This window comes from Strigops habroptila, chromosome 9, assembly GCF_004027225.2.
Source record: "Strigops habroptila isolate Jane chromosome 9, bStrHab1.2.pri, whole genome shotgun sequence".
NCBI classification, from domain to species: domain Eukaryota; kingdom Metazoa; phylum Chordata; class Aves; order Psittaciformes; family Psittacidae; genus Strigops; species Strigops habroptila.
In genome coordinates this window covers 19,350,735-19,370,513 of record NC_044285.2, presented here as the reverse complement: position 1 = coordinate 19,370,513, position 19,779 = coordinate 19,350,735, and the positions used below count along the sequence as shown (strand labels likewise).

The following is a 19,779-nucleotide window of genomic DNA, read 5'->3' as shown; positions in this document are numbered from 1 at the left end:
TTTATTTTTACTTCTTGCCAGTAAAAGCAAAGCAGCACTAGAGACCAAAATAAAGACTTGCAGAGAAAAAAAATTCCAGAGTTCTACTGCATTTCCAAGCAGCCGAGAGAAGGGAGAGTTGCAAAGGTTAGTTTTATGCTAAGTTTATTTGGATCTTTGTGCTAACAAACCTGTTAATATTCAAACCTTAGGAACAGCTGCAAAAATGTATTTTTTAAAGCGTTCAATCCTATATTCTACTCATTTTTATAAGTGCATTAGGATGGGGCATACAGATCGCCTATATATAAAATCTTCCTGTTTTCTGGAATTTAAGCCCTTACACAGGAAAGGTATATACTCAACTGTACAGACAAAAGCAAGAACAGCTCCACACTGAATTCCCTCTCCTTCAGATACATGAAACAAATTTTGCATCAGTAACAAACAAGGTTTTTAGATGGCCCAAGGCGAAACAAAACCCCACAATGAGATGACTGTACAATTAGTTGTGCTATCCACCCCCAGACAGCTAAAATCACTAACTGTGGTGCAGGTACCCAGACGGGAAGCTTTGTTTTCCAGCCCTTCATTACAGCTATTAAGCATCTATGGATTAGGATAGCTCATTTTCCTCTGAATTAACTTTCTGAAGGATAGTATCAGTTGCCATTTAAATAATACCACTAACATATACAACTCTGCAAACTCATTCAATCTTTGCGTTATAGATCTCACATGAGAAAATATAAACCATTCAGATCACAAAAAAAAAGTATCAAAATCAATCTTAAGATTTCTTTTAATTAATCACTCTACCTAATGTAAATGCAGTATGTGGCTACCAGGGGTGGCACTAGCTTTTGCCATTGGCCTGTGAAAACCTCTGAATCTGCAGTTACTACGGGCATTGAGTCTACCTCTTCACCTGCTCTGTCATTTGGAAGTTCCTCTAGGATCTGAGGACCTCATATTTCACAGGACAACATTTTCCAATAACTACTTTTACATCAACAAGGCAAAAGGGATACCCCTTAAAAACCCAAGAACCACCAACTACGGAACAGACACAAACCACGCCTGGAGCACAGACACTCTTCTGAAACCACAGTGCTTATAAATCATCCAAGGCTTCCCCAGATCCTGTCAGCTTCCCCATTAGCAAGTAAACAGTTGTTTTCCTTCAGAATTCAAGTTCAGTTCCTCTGATCATTTATGTCAGGAAGATTCAATCATTTCACTGCTTGCGGAATGCAAACACACAAGTGCCACGAGCAAAGCAGTTTATTAAGAAATGCAAATGACCAGGCTGAAATTGTTCATGGTGTTTGCCCAGCTTTAACGTTTACCAGCATCACACAAGTGAAACAACAAACAGCAATTAATGCTTCACTCACAACCATTTTAAATCCCAAACAAGTATTCCGAAGTAGAGAGAACTGAATGTTGCAGAACCCTCATTGTGACTGGCCAGTGAAATGAAAAGTTACAGATCTCAAAATAAAAGAATTGCAGAGTGGATACTGCTGCTGAGATTGAGAAGTTACTTCAAATCTCTTGCAGCACTTCTGCTCTCTCTCAACACCTCATCACAAAAGCAGGGCAGCACAGCGTATACTCCTAGCTGACTTACGGGAGATGAAGCTCTAGCTGCTGCCACAGAGGAAAACAGACTGGAATTTCTCATACACACACCCACCAAAACAAGTCATTACTGACCATTTCACAGAATATGGGGTTGAATACTTTGGATGTGAGAATATACTGCAGGAGGAATTGAGTGTATACTTAAAAGAATGACTCTCTCCACAGGCTTCATGACCCAACACAAAAGCATCTACTCTGACCTCAAGAGCCACAAAGACAGCACAGAACTGGATATTTTAAATACACTGATATGGGTACAGGGACAAAGGTTAGAGGAAATGAAGTGTGGGAAGAATCAGTGATTCTCACACTAAACAGGCAACTAATCCTGCTTGCTTTCTGACAAGACCCATCTTCAGAGAAAACATGACATGTCAGCTTCCATATATTTCTGCTCATTTTCTTGCTGTTGCCTTGCACTATTCCAACATAAAATAAATATGTATGAGCAATTAAAACTTGTCATTTAGAAGAAATCTCAATTTTTAGATAGCCTTAGTTGTGTAAAACAACAGGTAAATAAACATTCACTCTGATCTGCTATTTCTTTCCTTTTAAAAGATTAACAGAACTGACGCTATCTAATTCTTTGTAAGAGCAAGAATAGTGAAGACCTGGATTGGACTATCTGGTTTTAATATGTTCTTAAGCTCTCTGGTAATAAATTAGCATGTATCACAAACCAAAGTCTGGATGCGTGTTGCATGAAGTGCATCAAAATCCCTTTTCAGCCAAGGCTCTTCTAACAGTCTTTAATTAGGAATTGTTTTGCACACATCGTATCATTGGCATTGTAGGATAAAAACTGTACAGACCTCAGGAACAGACTGATGGAAAAACGAATAAGGAAAACAAGCACAAAAAGAACAGACATGAGGGTCAAGCACGTACCAAGATATCAGTGGACACTGTTCACAAAATTTTGTCTGGATTCATGAAAAGAACACAGAAGTAGAAATGACAGCAGGATCCTGCCAAAGCATCTGCTCTCCCAGAACAGTGGAAAGCTACTTTGACCAGTGCTAACACCCAAAACATGAACAAGAACATCTTAGGGAAAGTTTAAACGACTGAAACTATATGCTCTGACTAGGCATACACCAAAATTCTCTTACCACAAAGGGAAAGCACACATGTATTTTAAAGTCACACAAGAACCCAGATACTTCTATGGCTCCACAAAATAACTGAGTGATATAAACAGCAGAATGTAGACAAGTTAGAATAAAGCTTTACCCATTCTCATCTTCATCCACCAGAGGCACCAGGAAGTGATGCTATTTAGCATTAGGAATGGAAATCAAGGTAAAACAGCAACAATGGCATGAGCCTACTGGGGTAGTCCAACTGCTCTCCAGTTGTAAGCAATACATCAGACATCCAGAGGTGTGTGTGAGGTATGGGAAGAGGCAGGCAAAGAGCACATTCCCGGATCACCTGTAGCATACATAATGAACACATTTCATTCTGCAGCTGAAGTAGGATTGAAAAGCAAGAAGCCCTGCCAGCAGCATGCTCAAACAGCCTAGGCTGAGTGTTCAAAGCATCAGGTAAATATTTGCAATGGTTTGTCTGATTCCCAAGCCACTTCCAGTAGCCCAAATTGCTTTGAGGACAGTGGCTCACCTCTTGTCACTGTCTTCCTTACTGATGCTGCAATCTCTTCCTTGTGCCTATCCTGTCACATCATAGGCAAGAAGTCAAAAGAAGCTAGGGGGAAATAGTGTCTAAGAGCATAGCATCGCTGCTTAGAGCCAAACAGCAAAGAAAACCTGGCAAAAGTGTGGCTAAGACCTATAATCATCTGCTCTTCCAACTTCCCTCTTCCAGAGCCACTCCTCAAATGCTAGAAAAAAGGAACTGCAAATTGGAAGCATGCATAAGCTCTGTAAAATTAAGTTGATCTACATACACAATAAATTTAGTCCTAAAGAGAATGTAAATCTTTTCTAATAGGTTGAAGACTGAACAGACATGAGGATGGAGGTCTGCACATAAGTCTCAAGCACTTTTGAAAGGATTCCTAATTCATGTTATAAATGTTCTGAAAGGTATTTGGCATTCAGCTTTGAGTATTTACCGTATTTAGCAAACAGCAAAGATTTATAGTGCTTTTACATTCCCTTTTGCTGATTTCATTTCTATATATATTTGTTAAGTAAATAAGGATCCTCTGAGCTAAAGCATAAATATTGTCCCAATGCCCCTATATATGGGTAAAAATGCATAGTTGGTTTAAAGAAAGTCCTATAGGAAATCTGAGAGCTAAGAATACAACCTAACTACAGAACTAGTCTTAAAAGGGTTAAGATTGGTACCAATTTAATTTTGAACATCTCAACTAACCTTTAGGCATTGCTTAGTTTCAGATATCCAGAAGTCATAAGAATTTGACCTGAATACACATGACACAATTACTGCAAAGAGAAATAAGAACTAAAGTCTCTGTGATCCTTGACAAAAGGTCAGTAACACTGGTTCACACAGCACTGAAGAGTGGGCAAAAGGAAAAAATATTTGTATTTTCAGAAGGGCTACAACATAGATTTCACCTCACTATAACCTCATAATCCAAAGTTCACTGCCTTGATCAGGAACAGACAAAGCAAACTGGCAGAAAACAAGAATTTGGGCAATGATCTGTCTTTTTTGATTTGTTGATCCTAAACATACTGCAACACAAGAGCGAGCACAGTGCTGCACATTCAGAAAACTTTTCCTTCATTACCTTTTGCAGCCTGTTAGAAGTAAGTGCACGAATTACCTGAGCATCCACTACCACGTTTACTCCTAGCAGTTAGATCAGGGGATTTTCAGTTACCCAACTGTCTTTTTGTTCAAAAAAGGCTCCTCTGGAAAAGCACTCATCTGTTATTTTGCTCCTCTCCACATCTCCCAGAACAAAGGCAAAAAAGCAGGACTCTGCTTTTGAAACATTACATTTTTAAAGGCAGAAAGTATTCAGCTTTTATGAAATCTTTAACATTCATACTTGAGCTTACAGACTTCCTGAAATAAAACACTTACTACAGTAATGAAAGCTTGGCTTTCCTGGTCTTTAACAGTCTCCCAAACCAGCCAATTCCCACCCTGGAACTGTTTCTTGACCTCTAGAAAGGGTCATCTATGTATAACCATAGACAAAACAGGCCTATGGCATTCCAAAGCTCCCTGGTAAGCTCACTAAAAAGAATCCAGCAGGTTCAGTTTGTTTTTCACGATAAAATATCCACTCCAGAAGAAACTCTTTAGTAAATCTTTAAGTAACCCTTACCTGGCTGCCATAAGGCACACACTGATTCTTCAGCAATGAGTTCTCAAAACAGGCAGGTCACCTCTTCTACGGCTTCCTCAGATGTAACAGCAATGAGTAAACCTCCAAGAGCAAGTTGCAGGGTGTAAATAAAGAGTTCTGAGAGGCATAGAGGACTACTGCACCACACACGACTTAGTATCTCCCATCCACAGCGTAAGATGTCTAGGCCTTGGAGTTTAGTATGTGAAAGACAAATAAAAGGAGCAGCCTACTATCTGAAACCATACCAAGTCATTAAACTGAGTAGGAAAGACTGTTCAACATTTCAGCTTGTAAAAAGTTGTATTTTTCTTCACAATTGAAGTATGTTTCATTTGCAGCTGAAACATTCATCCACTTCATGCTGAAATCTTCCTCCACTCAAGTATCCGTGTCTTCGTCCCCATGAACTTGTCTGTATTTCTACTTAAAACGCCTTTCCCAGTAACATTTCCTAATATCACCTGATAATCATACATTTTATATGTAAATATCTTCTAATCATATAAAAAAACCCTGCATATTCTAACTATCTTTGCTGACTGAGATCCACCAAAGCATTAAGTCTAGTCACCACATCGTCTTTGTTGGCTGTTACTGCCCAGCTGGGAAGGAAGTAAAAGGAAACCATGTGAGAAAAGTCCAGAATTTCTGCTATATTGAATTAAATCCACTTCCACAAATCAAGAAATACATCTCTTGTATCAGTCTTTAATGACTCAAAGACTGCTTTGGACTAGAAGGGACTGCTGGAGGTTACCTGGTCCCAACACCTATTCAAAACCAAAATGAAGGTCGTTTTTATGGTGGACACTACCACGACAGACTAGCTAAAAAGCTTCTGATCAACACAGAAGTAACCCATCAAATGCCTTCACTGCATTTTTTTGTTACGAAGGCTACCAACAGCTGAAGAAATAAGCACTGTTCATTCTCAGGACAGAGACAGCAATGAATAGAAGACAGAAAAGCAATTGAAAAAATTCCTTACAAAGGCCACAGCAATAGAGGCGTATCAGACAACACCTCTCCCAGTCCTTGAAGCTTGAAGGGCAGAAGTATGAACAGACAATTCTCTCTACCACCAGAGCAGAGGTGGAAAGTTTTCATTTCATTGAGCTATTAACTAGGAGGGGGAAGGGAAAATAGTAATTAAAAATAAATTAATTGAGAGCAACCTTAGCCAGGAATCCAGGATCTTCTCTCCAACTTCTGAAGCTAGAGCTGGACTTCCAATATTATACTGCCCCTACACAAAGATTCCCCAACCCTTTGTGTAAAGCTCAGATTTACTCTCAACTCTAAGCACAACAAACAGTATTTCCTCCATTCAAACAAATTGTAAAAACCAATGGCAAGTTGTTGTTTCAGAGGGGAGTTACATGTTAGGCTCACTACACAGAACCCAACTTTCAGTGATTTCAAAGTAGGTTTAATTCGGTAGCAGCTTCAAGTAGGTTTTTTCCTTTTCTTCAAATGGAAAGCTTAGCTTGGGGCTCCTACACTTGCCACTCCACTAGGAATCTACTTGCTCAGTCTATTCTGTCCTTCAAGTGGAGGACACAACAAGCTGTATACCTTTCGCAAGAGTATAGGGGCAGGCACTAAGGGACCAAGAATATACTGTAACACTAAGCTCTTCATTGCGCACAAGCAAAAGGCAAGTTCTCATTTCTAGCCTCACAGAGGATATGCTTGTTACCTGCACGACAACAGGGGGTTAAATCTGAAAAGAAACAGAGCCTCCACTTTACCAAAAATGGAAGAGACCATCTGTGCCAAAGCGAGATGAAGGCTCCCAAGCACACATGCCACTAGTAGCATGCAACAACCTTCCCAAGCCCTACCCAAACAACCAAATATTTCTTCCTTAATACAAGTACAGCAGATGAGACTCAAGAGCGACTGCTGCCACGAGCGAGGCTGGGAGTTACCGTGTTTGAAAGCAGGTCTTTGAGTTTCTCCAAGGCAGTTATAAATCATGGTTTGTTACTGCAGTATTTAACACAACACACTTGCAACCGCTTCTTTATATTCAGCATCCAAAAAGCAACTGATTTGTAAACTCTTTCACTGATTTGTCATTCCTTCTCTATTCCTTCAAATAAATTGCCATTCTATTTCCTTGTCCACTTTTGCTGATGTACTGTCTAGCTTCTCTGAGGCATTTACTTTCTATTTTCATTTACCTTTCAAGCACTAAGTTATTTAGCAGTAGAAAGATGCAGCAAATGCCAGGGAACTTGTTTCTCTGATTTGCAAAAACCGCCAGCTGCTCAAATCTCTGTATTCTTAATTACACTGGTATACAAATACATCTGCAGGAGTAAGATGCTACCAAGCAAGTTCAGAACCAGAAACACTTATAAGCCTCAAAAGTGAAGGTACTGTAAACTGACAACTCATTTGAGTATAATTTACCTGCATATGACAGACTAGTGTACCTTTTTTCATGACAACTCTGAGGTAATATATTACTGCAAGGTTGCATTATCACAGTCCTGCCACATCACTTGCCTAGAGTCTTCTATTTGTCAGTCACTGATCCACTGGAAAGGAAAAAACACCCAACCACGCAACAGAGCTACAGACCAATAAGTTCCTACATTTACATAGCATTATTTAAATGTCTCTATATAAAGGCAATTATAGACACTTATCTGAGAAGCATTACTGACCTCAGAGCTGAGAACAAAGAACTGTGCATCAGTAAAGTAAAAACATTTTCTAAACATAATTCCCAGAAGCCTATGCTATAAAGACATAGACAATAGCTGAAGTTTTGGGTTTTTTCCAATGCCTTTCCTATGCATTAGAAATCTCCTGTCTTCCCACTCTTCCTCACTATAAATATTTAAACCCTTTGTGTGTGCTTACTTGCATATCAATACTTACAATACTTTTATTTTCCACACAACAGCAACACAAGAACATAATCTTTAGGAACATGATGGAAAGTTTCTTGTAATCTGTTATTTTCTGCCTGCTTTGCAAACTCTTCTGATAAGTGTCTTTTCTGCAATTCCCCTTGAGAAATACTTTGTTGAAATGGCATTGGAACAGAATGTATGTTTTTACAATTGGCAATAAAATGATGCAAGCAATGTACCTAAAAAAACTCCAAACATTTAAAGCATTTTCCTATGGAGAAAACACAAGGAAGCCATCTATAATAGAGTTCACATTTTTTCATGCTTGTAATGATTTTTAAGGCTAAGACAATAAAACCTTAACAGAAAAGGTTTCTCAAGTAAGGAAAATACCTTTGATATTAGGATGATGTTCAGACCACTATTCATTCAAAACAGTTCACGTGAAGTTTCACAGTCTAAATTTAACACGCAGTTATTAAATCTATAGGTTTTTATATCCACATGGAAAGAGATGACCAATCAAAACAAATCTTATGGCCAAAGACCATTTTGATTAGCCTAGTATGAAAACTTGCGAGATTTTTGTACTTTCAAGGAAGCTTCCTGGGCTAGAACTAAAAAAAGCTTACTTCCTGCCTGTAAAGCTGCAGCATACCCACACGCATAGGCTAGAGGGGATGATTGTGATCACCCAGACTGACCCATTTGCATTGGCACCTACCCCCTGCTAAAAAAAGAAACACATGGAGGAATTCAAATCTACATAATGGTTACCCAGTCTTGTTTTAAAGACTGACAGTAAAAGAAGCATCACTGCACCAGCTGTCCCACATGGCAGTTACACAGTAAATCTGTACAACTTCCTACTGCAGCAGTCACTTAGATCTTGTCATGCTTTCACAGGCTGGACTCTCTAAGCTAAGAAGTTATATCAATAAATTCTTATTAAGTTATTTGATTAATGTATCCTTTCAAGAAGTTAAACAAATGCAGCACCTGCATTAATTCTCAGGACTGAAAATATACTAGCTTAAATGTGAACAAATGGGAAGTCTGGTTTGCTTGAGTCTTTAAAAACAAGAAGTTCACCCAGGTTAGTAAACCACAACTATAGAAAAAGTAGCTGTCACGTTACCTCTCCCAACTAACCAAGAAGCCTTAACTTGATGCCATTGTGTTCAAAGACATCAAGAGCAGTCACCAGGTGTGACTTTAAATTGACATTTAAGAAGCCAGGGATCAAACTAACATATTTCAGATGCTTTTTTCTGTCTTTTTCCTATACTCAGAGCTTTAAAACAAAATCATTTGTGCATCCATTTTGATTAAGTGCTTGCTGTTGGTGAACAGCCTACAGAATGCTGATAATGTCACAAAATGATTTATATGCTCCTGTCAACTGATGAAGAATGGGAAACCAGCAAAATACCCATGGCATGAGTTAACCATTAGATTAATACAATTTTCAGACCTCTTTCTCAAGCTCTACATATTTTGCTATAACCTAGATGTAAGGTTATAGAGTAGTAGCTTGCTGCCAAAGGGAGGGGAAGGTCTTTCTCCCTTCTCCTTTCTCACTTGGTTATGGCAATCGCCACAGCTTACTGGACTTTTCACAAAGCTGTTCTAACTCCCTAACTCTTCCCTTTGGGAGAATGGCAGGCACGAGGGGAAGCTGGGTATCTTCCACCAGCTCAGATACATAGTTGAAAGGACTCAGAGGGCTCAAATAAATACCAGAGCTGATTAAAGAAAGAATGTGTGTGGAAACTCCCACTTCCTTGTGTGGTAAAGGGTCATATTAAGCTACAAGCCACCCACAACCACCAAAGATAACTTTCTGGACTCAATTCTGCTAGCAGTCAGTTGTAGCGTTCACATGACATAAGGGAAGCATTCAGAAAGGTCATCTGCCTACATGAAGATAAGCCAAGTGCTAGAAGGTCCAGACAATAGCTCTCCACTGACTAAGGCTACCGTTTTATGGCAGCCTAAGCCTATTTAACTACTAACTACTCATATAGCATCATCTTCAGCCTAGCACCTCTGTTTGCTGGACAACTCATGCCTTTCAGCATGCTAAAGAAACAGAATAGCTTTTACTTCATTTATCAAACCAGTTCATGCCAGATTAAAAAGTAAAATGGCTCAGCAAAGGATCCAATGACATTGCAACTGGCAGAAGAAAAAGGGATGCAAGAAGCAAAGAGTTAGCAACTTACATTTCTATAACCCTATAGCCAGAGATTCAGCTCTCACTCAAATTCTAATGGTGCCAGAAATGAATATGTGAAGCTATTCCAGTAACTGAGGGCCCCAAAATAGCCATAAGTAGGAGGAAATGCAACTACCAGATAAAATTAGGATTATCTCATAAAATGACTTGACATATTCAGGGTTTTTTTCTTTCCAATCTAAAGCTAAACATTCATTCCCTGGATGAAAGCTGAGATTCTTTCCCATAAGTCTGGAAACAGAACTTGAATTCCATAAACTCTGATTCATTTCTTCTAACAAGGGATACTTATCACACTGGCTTGGTGTGCCTAAAATGAATTGCAGCAAATATACATTGAATTCAGCAGAAGAGTAGTTGAAGTCTATTCTGTCATGTTTTCCACGTATTGAAACGGTGAAGATTTAGTCAAATATTGGTTATCTCTATTTCATTTCTTCAGTAACATGAGTCATGTGCAATACCAGCTAAAATATACTGCAGTAAATGCACCCTAAGTCAGTAATCTGCTCCAACGGACTTTAGTATGGTTACTTATCATAGTAACTGCCTCAAGTTTTTGCAGACTGAAAACAATCCTGCTCTGCCATGTTTTTTACAGAACTACACTGCTAACCAGGCACACATGAACATCATCATCTTCCTGTGGTTGTTATTCAATTTTGCATTAGCAAAGTTTAAACTCCAAAAGAACCAAGGAATCTTCTAATGCTACACTGCCTCCACTGAGTTTTCCAAATTCTTCCCACTTTATCACTGCTTTGGTACTCTGGTTTGCATTAGAAACATCCAGCTCCTGTTTTAGAGCCCTCCTTCCTTGAGACAATCACAGGCATTCAGATCTAAACAGCAAGAACTAATGTAAAACCTGCTCGTTAAGAAATACAACCTGGAGGAGGAAAAAAAGAGCATTCCAATACACCTATTGTAGTTCAAGACTTTTAGAAATTCAGTAGATTTGCTCTTCTGCTCTAAAAAGCCTAGAGAATTTGTGATGAATGAGGCATTCCAACAAGGTGCTTGTGTATGTGAAGATATGGTAGCTTTAGATGGAATATCTTCCTTCAAGAAGGCTTAATTTTTTTTATCCTTTATGGATCAGAAAATGTCTTTGTCAACATGCTGGAGAAGTGCAAATGCAAACAAGGAAGATTATGCTTATTCTTAAAGTAAGCTGTGGAGATCTGGTACACAAGAGGAGCACTGTACCAAAGAAAAAGGGTTGGAATGCCAGTTAAAAGAAAAAAAGACAAACCCAACAACAAAAAACCAACCCAAAACCCCAAACAAAACCTAAAATGTACACCAAGCTTTCTCCTCTTACCTTTGTGTGCCATTTATCCTGTACTGGGAACACTCCCCACCAATTCCGTCTTCTTCACAGAAAACCTCCAGATTTAAAAGTGTTAAAGAAGATTTACAGTTCACTGTTTTTAGTACTTTGTTTGGTGTTGGTCTGTTTTCTACATCGTATAGTCTCATACTGCTATCAGAACTTGTTTGCCACAGCTCTCCACTGCTTTTCCAACTATGGAGACTCACACTTTCCATATATTGTCAGGCACAGCATATTTTGAACACCAGTATGGGAGACTAACTCCATTATATAAGAAATTCTACCTTTGATCAACATATAATTAAGTTCCCAGAGTCATAAGCCTGAGATTATTATTCAGCCTATTCTTACCCAAATGACAGTCACCTCTCCCCCAAAAAAGTTCATTTGCATTACTGATGTTTTTTCCATTACTAGTTTTCAGCAAACAGTACTCCAGAGTTTGAAAACAACACACCATCTTATGTCCAAGGCTTTGAAACAGCAGCCAAGGGAATTTCAAGAGAAACAACTTGTTTCTTTCTTAACAAATACAAAAAAAAAAAATCACACACCCCCCCACTAATTCCTGTCATACCACTTACCTGAAATAAAAGAAACTACAGAATAGACACAGCTGAGTCAGACCTATTTAACCACCATTCAGCTAAGACTGTCTGAGAACCCATCCAACTACAGTGCAGGCTGAGGTACCCCTTTAGGTCTCACCATAATAATAAAAAGTATTTCTTAGTCATCCATTAAGCTCATTTTCTAAGAAAATTCCCAAATTGCTCTCATTCCCTGCACTTGCTGGGACATGTACCACATCTAAGCATAAGGATACAGAAAAGGAACAGAACTGGCCTTTCAGCAACTGTTTCTTGTACCAGTATGGATCCAGAGCAGCAGCTAAGGTTGAGCACCCCCTCAATTTTGCACATCATTTTTATGTTTTATGTACATCAGTTTTATGTTACAGTTAAATCATGGGCCATACCACTTCTCCATCTTATTACGCCCAGTTCCCTTCATAGCAGCCACACACACGCCTTTCTCATGCATACACTCATGTTCATTCCAACTGCTCTGTTTTCAGCTTCTCAAAGCCCCTAAATTAATTTACCAGCTAAAGTTTTCATCTCATAAGCTCTTTGAAACAGTTTGCCAAAAACATGCATGAGTGCTAGCATCAGAAGGCAACAGCTGTGAAGATTCACTAGCTCAAGCTCCCTGAGAATTGCACCCTCAAGCAGAAAGCACAAGTCATATATACCACCACTTAAAGTCCTAGCAAGTTCTGTAGATGACAGGTTATTTTGAAGGATGATTAAGAACTTTGTTGAGAGTTTTTTGGCTGCAAACAATCCCTCAAATACCGCTGCATCATTAAAGTTATGAATTTTTCTTTTCATATGTGAACACAACAATAAAACAAAAGTCAACTTTCCCTTGGTAATTCACTAAATTGCCCAGAAATCCTCTATGTTCTGCACTAGTTAGTGGAAGGAAATAAAACGGAAAAAGCATTCAGAATAAATTCTATCAGTCTGAAGCCTCTTGAATTCAATTAATAACTGACACTTCCACTCTCTTCATTCTCTCACAGACTTCACACATTTTTATCGTCAGTAACACAACTTTATGTCACTCAGTCTTTGGACTAAACCAAGTCTTCACATTTTCAGGCTACTGCAATTTTTTGAACAACAAGCAAGGTGTGTCAGTTGCTCACCACTTTACTTATCCCAACCATATTGCCCAGAAGACACATGCCAAAGTCCCAGACTCCCTTTCACCCGAAGAAACGGTACGAACAATCCAAGCCGTAAGAATTTGAGAGGTATAAGATTTATTTTGTTATTCATTGTGTGCCATGTAAGACGTGTGGTCCCAAAGACTGAAATCAGACAGTGAAAGTCAGCTACTGTCCTAGTCTCCTGCCAAAGAGAGCAGGATCATTCATTTCTAGGATCAAAATTGTTAATGAGGCTCTTTGAAGACAGCTTCACACAGCTCCCATTTAACATTAAAAAGATCTAGCCAGTCATGTTCTTAATGTCACTTCTGAAAGCAGAGTTTTCTTCAAAGTACATCAGCATTTGTGAGAGTAGGGTCAAGGAAGATTTCCTAATAAATTTAGAACTTAGAGGCATTCAGTTATTCCACCATTAGTGGTTTTGTTCCCCTGTAACACAGAATGAAGATTCCTCCCAGCTAAACACAGTCATTCAAAACTAACTCTAGCTGCAATTCACCTAAAGCTGTCCTTAACAAACTGTTTAGTCCTTTAGGAATAGAATGCCAGTCTCACGTTTGTCCCTAATAGAGAGGTATGAACAATGTAAGTTATTCCTTTAATGACAATTAACCCTCTTTGGGATTAACTTGCCTATAAAAAGCTTTAACAGATACATCCCATCAATCCCATTATGGAAGAGATCATTGCAAGGCTATAGTCTGTTTTAAATTGCTTACTATCTGACCTATCCCACTGGGAGTAACACTGGCAGTGCATGTATAAACTCAGATCCAGTTGGTTTGCCCTCAGAAGCCAAAGACCACCACTAGACTACACACAGTAAAAACTAATGGCTGCCATTTGAGCAAACAGCCCCGCAACTAATGCCACTGGAGCAGGAACAAGCCAGTTCTGTAGTCAGACAGCAACACGACATTGCAGATCTTGCCAATGGACGCTGACCTACGTTATTAACCAAAGTTTTAGTTACCAGTTGCACTGCATATTTCAGACATCAACTGGCCTCACCCACTTTCAGGAACAAATCCACTGGGGAAATAATAGTGGTTTCCGAGAACGAACTGTTCTTAGTAAATTCGTACCTAGTGAACACTTTGAAGTGTTTTTATTCACCACTCTTCGTGTCTTAAAAAGAACTGAAGTTTAACAGTTCCCATGAATGCAAGAAATATTCCCCTTTTCTTTCCAAGGGAAATCATGGAAGCAAAAAATAAAAAAGCTTAAAGGAACGCAGAAAACAACCTAGTTTTGGGAGCTCTCCAAAACCAATCAAATTATAGATAGAAAGGGCATTTCACCAGGGTACACGAACAACTATCAAAAAAAGACCACCTTTCTTCACTCACCTTACTGTCCTCATAACAGTTCCCTTGAGTTGCCCTTCTCTCTCACACATCATTATCAGAAGAGTATCCCCATTATTATAGGTGCAGCCTCTTCACCTGTGCTCTAACATCCAGCTGGTTCTCACAATACATGCCACAATACTGAAAGAAACCAGCACAGCTCTGTGCACACTTCAGTAACAGCGAGTGGGAGTAAAGTTTTTCAATCACAGCCTGGAGAGGGCACGAGGTACAAGAAGAGTTCAGAAACCTGTATCAGCTTGTTGTAGTGAAACATGCTCAATTGGCCTGCAACCTTTGTCCCAGTCAGTGGTAAGCTTGAGAAAAAACCTCATCCGAGAACTGGCCCTAAAATAAATACTATTAAATCAAAGAGAAGCACTTACTATGGAAGGCTGAGCTTGCTTTGGAAGGTCAAAAGTATCCCTTGCTAACTGGGCACACCTTGATACCAAGTGACCCTTTATTTAAATACACTGTGAACAAATGCACTAAACAAAGAAAACCTACAAAGTTAACTTGAACGCAGTAGTTTACAGTTTTCTCAGTTCCTGTGCTCTGACACTAAGAACTTTGTGGTGCGGGTACAAAGCAAAAACATGGCTCACAGGCACTTTCATTCAGAGGCAGCATGAGGGAAATGAGCACATCTCTGCGCAGCCGCTGGTCATCAGGCACAGAAAGCCTGGACTTGGTGAGGGAAATGTCCTGCAAGACCAGAAGATGGAAAACAGTAAGAATCTCTCTCCTCCTTGGTTGCTTTATTGCAAAGTACTACAATTTGGTATAGTCACCTCCTAAGTCAGGTACGCATAGAACAGCTGAATCCTGTTCTCAGGTGCTAAACTAACATCAATGTAAGGAACATTCCTTCTCCCTTTTCTGAGCCATAAAAGGTGCATTACCTTTTACGTGCCACACCATGAGCAAAACCTAACCTTCACAATCAAAACACACAATCTGCAGTCATTCTGCTCTGAAAGCTGCTAGTACCCTCCACAGAAGCAGCAGAATTTTAAGACTTGTCTCAATACTCTGCTTTAGCCACCATTTGTAAGCCTAGACCTCCTTAGAATTTGTCATCTTAACCTCTATTCTGAGACATGCCAGATTGCTAAGGACAGAAAAAAAAGAACGAGCTTCCCTCAATTTCCTGGACTCTAAAGTTACAGTATTTGCCAGCGACTGGTATAGTTTCAGAAATGCTGAGTTTCTCATCCCTTCTAACAAGCTTGTGCAAGGAAAGAAAAAAAAAGATAAACCAGCACTTCACTAATATCTTCAATCATGAGGTAGTTTGTGTCCTTCCACATATGGCCTGGATTTAAAACAACAACAAAACCCAAACCACAAACCAAAACAAAAACCCCCAAAACACAGATGATGAAAATAAATTATTTGTTTTCAACAGCTGGTTGTTTATATTCTTATGAAATCGAGATCACTTTACAATAACATACATGAACTTGCTAGAGCACGGTTCCCCCCACATTACTGTGCCCAGTTCTGTCACTACGTGGCCTCAGCCAAGCTCCATCCACCTACACAGTTTACTTTCCACATCAAAGAATGATGTTTGCAAAGATCGAACAAGACCCTACCTGCTGACAAAGGCAATAACTGTAAAGTTTCCCCTGGAGTGGTACTAAAACGAGATGACACCCAGCTTGCCTTTGCTCAGAAGAGAGCAGTCCTGACCAAACCTGGGAAATTCAGTGCTCTAGAGCCATGGCCTCAGGTTGGTCACACACACAAGACAATCCACTGAGATGTGAGAAGAAAACATTAATAAATGTTTTAAAATAGTGGTTTATTTCATTTTTATCCTTCCATAATTTATGTATTTGAGTATGTTTTTTAAGTATGCAACAGTACAGTAGTACCTGTATTGATAAACCAGTCCCTGTAGTACCTGTAGTGATAACCGATAAATCAATAAATACACATATATTGGGGGTGCATGCTAAAAAGCAGGGGGTTTTTATTAATAGGCATGTAAGGCCCTCCAAAAAATTGAGGCCGCTTCTCTAGAATGCAGAAGCTCCCTTTCCCTGTGAACAGGACTTTCCTTATTTATTTTGAGTAATGTAAATGTAAAAAGGAGGTTTTACATTTGTCCTGCCTTCCTTCATTTCCCTAGATGCCATTAAGTTAACACCAAATTACACCTCTTTCTCACTCACAAGATGATTTGGGGGTTCTCGCCTTACAATACCTCCCGACAGCCAGCTCCACAGCTACTCCTAGCTCTCTCCAAAGGCCCGACACTCCGGCAGCACTCAGCAGTTTGCTCCAGGAAGGGAGGGCCAGGCCTGGTACTGCAGATGATTTGAAGGAATGGCGCCTCACAAGGCACGTGGCTCCAGTGTTTGCACTTCCAGGCTCGGGGTTTTCTTTGCCTCTTTCATAGTAAGAAACTTTAAGTTTCTCAGAAACAGGCAACTGACTGTGAAAACCTGGAAAGAAGTACTAGAACACCATGCTATGACAAATGACCTGCTTGAGATGGAAACGTTGAATGGACATAATGAAACAAAACACAAGCAGAATTAAGGAGCCATCAAATATTACCACCTCTTATCACTTCGTGGGGACCGAGGGAAGAGGTAAGGGTTATAAAGAAGAATAGAGGAAGCCAAGTGCCCAGACCCTCGCCCAGCTCTTCCCCCTCACCCAGCGCGAGCTCTGGCGGACAAACCAACCCCCCTCACCGGCGGGCCAAAGCAAACGGGCACCCGGCCGGCAAGCTCGGGGCGCGGGAGCCCGGCAGGGAAGCCGCCAGGCCTGGCCGCTGGGGAAGGCCGGCCCCAGGCCGCCGGCAGCGCCGCGAGGGGGGCCGCTCCTCGCTTCCCCGCTCCCACCGCGGCGGGAGCGGTGCCCGCCGGCCCCCGCCCCGGGAGGGGAGAGAAGAAGAGAAGGGCCCGCGGCCGCGGCGCTCCCGACTGACCTGCGGGCGGCGGCTCCCCAGGGCCGAGGGGTCGCCCGCCGGAGCTCGCTCCCCTCAGCCCGCGCAGCCGCTGCCGCCTCCCTCAAGCGCACGTCCGCGTTACCACCATCCCAATCCCGCTCGTATCCCTCCGCTTCCAGCCTCCCCCGACAAACCCCGCAGGAGAACGCCCCAAGCGGGCCGGGAAGCCCCGGCCGCTGCCCGCCCGTCCTCCCGCCCCACCACCTTTACTCAGGAGTTCGGCGTGGGGCGGGAATTCAAACAACACGCCGGGACTACTTTCAAGCCGTAAGGCGGAAGCACACTATATGTGAAGCTGCGCGCGCGCAGCCGGCACGAGCCGCTTTTAAAGGCGGGAGGCGTGGGCCGAGCGGCGCGCGAGGCACGCTGGGAGTTGGAGTCGCGGCGGAGCCACGCCCCCTCTCCGCTTCTCAGCCAATGAGCGGCCTCTCTGCTCGGAGGGGCGGGCGAGGGGGAGAGAGAGAAGAGGGGAGGGGGTGTCGCCCCCCCCTCCCTCGTGTGGTGTGCGCGCGCGGGGGGCGGGGCCGGGCCGGGCCGCGGCCGGCGGCGCCCGGAGTTGGTTGTTGCGCGCGGTCGCAGCCCCCGTCCCGGCAGTTGGTGCCTGCCTGAGGGAACCGGCCCTCGCGGAGCCGCCTCAGCGCCGCCGCCGCCGCCTGCCCGCGGGAGGCGCCGCGGGGCCGGGGAGCCCCTGCCAGGTGAGGGGCCGGTCCGAGTGCGGGGCGCGGAGAGGGGGGGTGATGGTCCCTCTCGCTGCGAGGGGAGGCCGCCAGCGGCTCGGGTTTCCTCCGCGGGGCCCCGGCCGGGGGCAGCGGGAAGGGGCCGCGGCGGGTTGGGAAGGCGAGGGGGGGTCCCGCCTGCTGCGCCTGAGGGGGTCCCGCCGGCGCCCTCCGCCCCCAGCGGGTCGTTGGTTGCGGCCGGAGAGTCCGGCTGGCGCCGGCAGCCGCCCCGGGGCCCCCCGTGGGGCCGTGCGACGCCTTCGCCCCCGCCGCGGCGGAGCGCCCCGCGGGTCGCCGCCGACAGCCCCCGGGGCCCGCGGCTCGGGGGGAAGTAGTGCGCCGGGACCCTGCGCCCCGCTGCTGGGGAGCGCTGCGCGGGTCCCGAGCGGGGATACCTTCTAGGAACCGCCCGGTAAAGCCGCTGTAGGTGCCAGGTGGATGCTGTCCCTGTCGGGGCTCCGTCCTTACCCTGTTATTACTGCGAATTCCTGACATGAAAGGCTTTACGAGTTCGTCTGTACGTGTGTAGCTACATTCCATCCTCTCCAGGCTCTCGGTGCTCCCTTTTCTCTTGAAGGTTATTTTGGACTTGTAGGTGCGTCTGTCTGTGTGCCTGTTTTTATTGCGGGTAAAGTTGAGACTAAACTGGAAGGGCTGGCATTTCGATTGGGACAGCAAGTGAAACGATGTAAATACATTGCGATGGTTTAGTTACGTGCCGGGCGGCTGATACCGAACACAGACGGGTCAGGGCTGCTCTTAGGTGAGCACAGGGAGGAGGAGGAGCGTTGCCTGGTGGATCTCTGACCTCGAATTTAATAGGGGTCTCTTCTCAGAGAGCGTGGTTTCTGTTTACTTTAGGTCTGTGATGTTTTATTTCGTGGAGCTTGGCTTTCGTTCTTCTTTAATCGCTTCGTAAGGGACTCCAAAGTTTTTTCCCCCCTTACTCGTTGTGGCTTAAAGGTGGTCCGGTGTCTGTTAAAGCACTTTATTCTCAGATATTTGGGGAAAAAATAATGCACGAGTTGTATGGACAGGAAGAAAAGAACACACAGTTGTTTCAGGAGCCAAGGCTTTATGGAATTCCAATAATTAGGTTCTATAGTTAGAAAGTTTACTTCAACTTGTATAAGATTGCCAGCTGAACAACTACCTTTGTTGTAAATTAGATGTATTTAATTCTGTATGACTTTCATTGGACTTGCCTCATAGATGGTTTGATTCCAGTGGTGTAGCAGAGCAGGAAATACTTGTGAATGTTTTATTTGGTCGTTTTGACTAGTTAGAGCTCTTAATCTAGTTTCACACTGGCTTAAAAGGTTTTGTCTGTAAAGTGGCTGAGATGACTTATCCAGATGAAGCATCTTCCTGGCAGAGCGGCTGCTCCAGTGTGTTTTCAGGAAAACCTCATTTTGTTCTCTAAAATGTAGAAGTATGCAAGAAGTGAATTACCAATTTTCCATGAGTAACTTTCCATGATTAATCTTATGTATTCATTTCATGATGGTTTTACCTTATTGTTAGGATATCTCACGTAGGTAACTTAATTAACAGACTTCCTAAATTACTCTGTTGGAATGTTCTGTTTGGCTCGAATGGCTCTTTCTCACCTGAACAGCAGTGGAAGGAGGTGTAGAGTGTG

General features: G+C 42.5%; 1 protein-coding gene across 1 annotated transcript in view; it reads right to left on the bottom strand.

Annotated features, from left to right (window-relative positions):
* Positions 1 to 17,516, bottom strand: part of HMG20A (high mobility group 20A) — a 52,598-nt gene extending 35,082 nt beyond the window's left edge. Inside the window, exon 1 of the mRNA XM_030498528.1 lies at positions 17,401 to 17,516. The gene's annotated coding sequence lies outside the window, so the exon portion shown is untranslated. The remainder of the gene's footprint in view (positions 1 to 17,400) is intronic.
* Between the last annotated feature and the right edge of the window lie 2,263 nt (positions 17,517 to 19,779).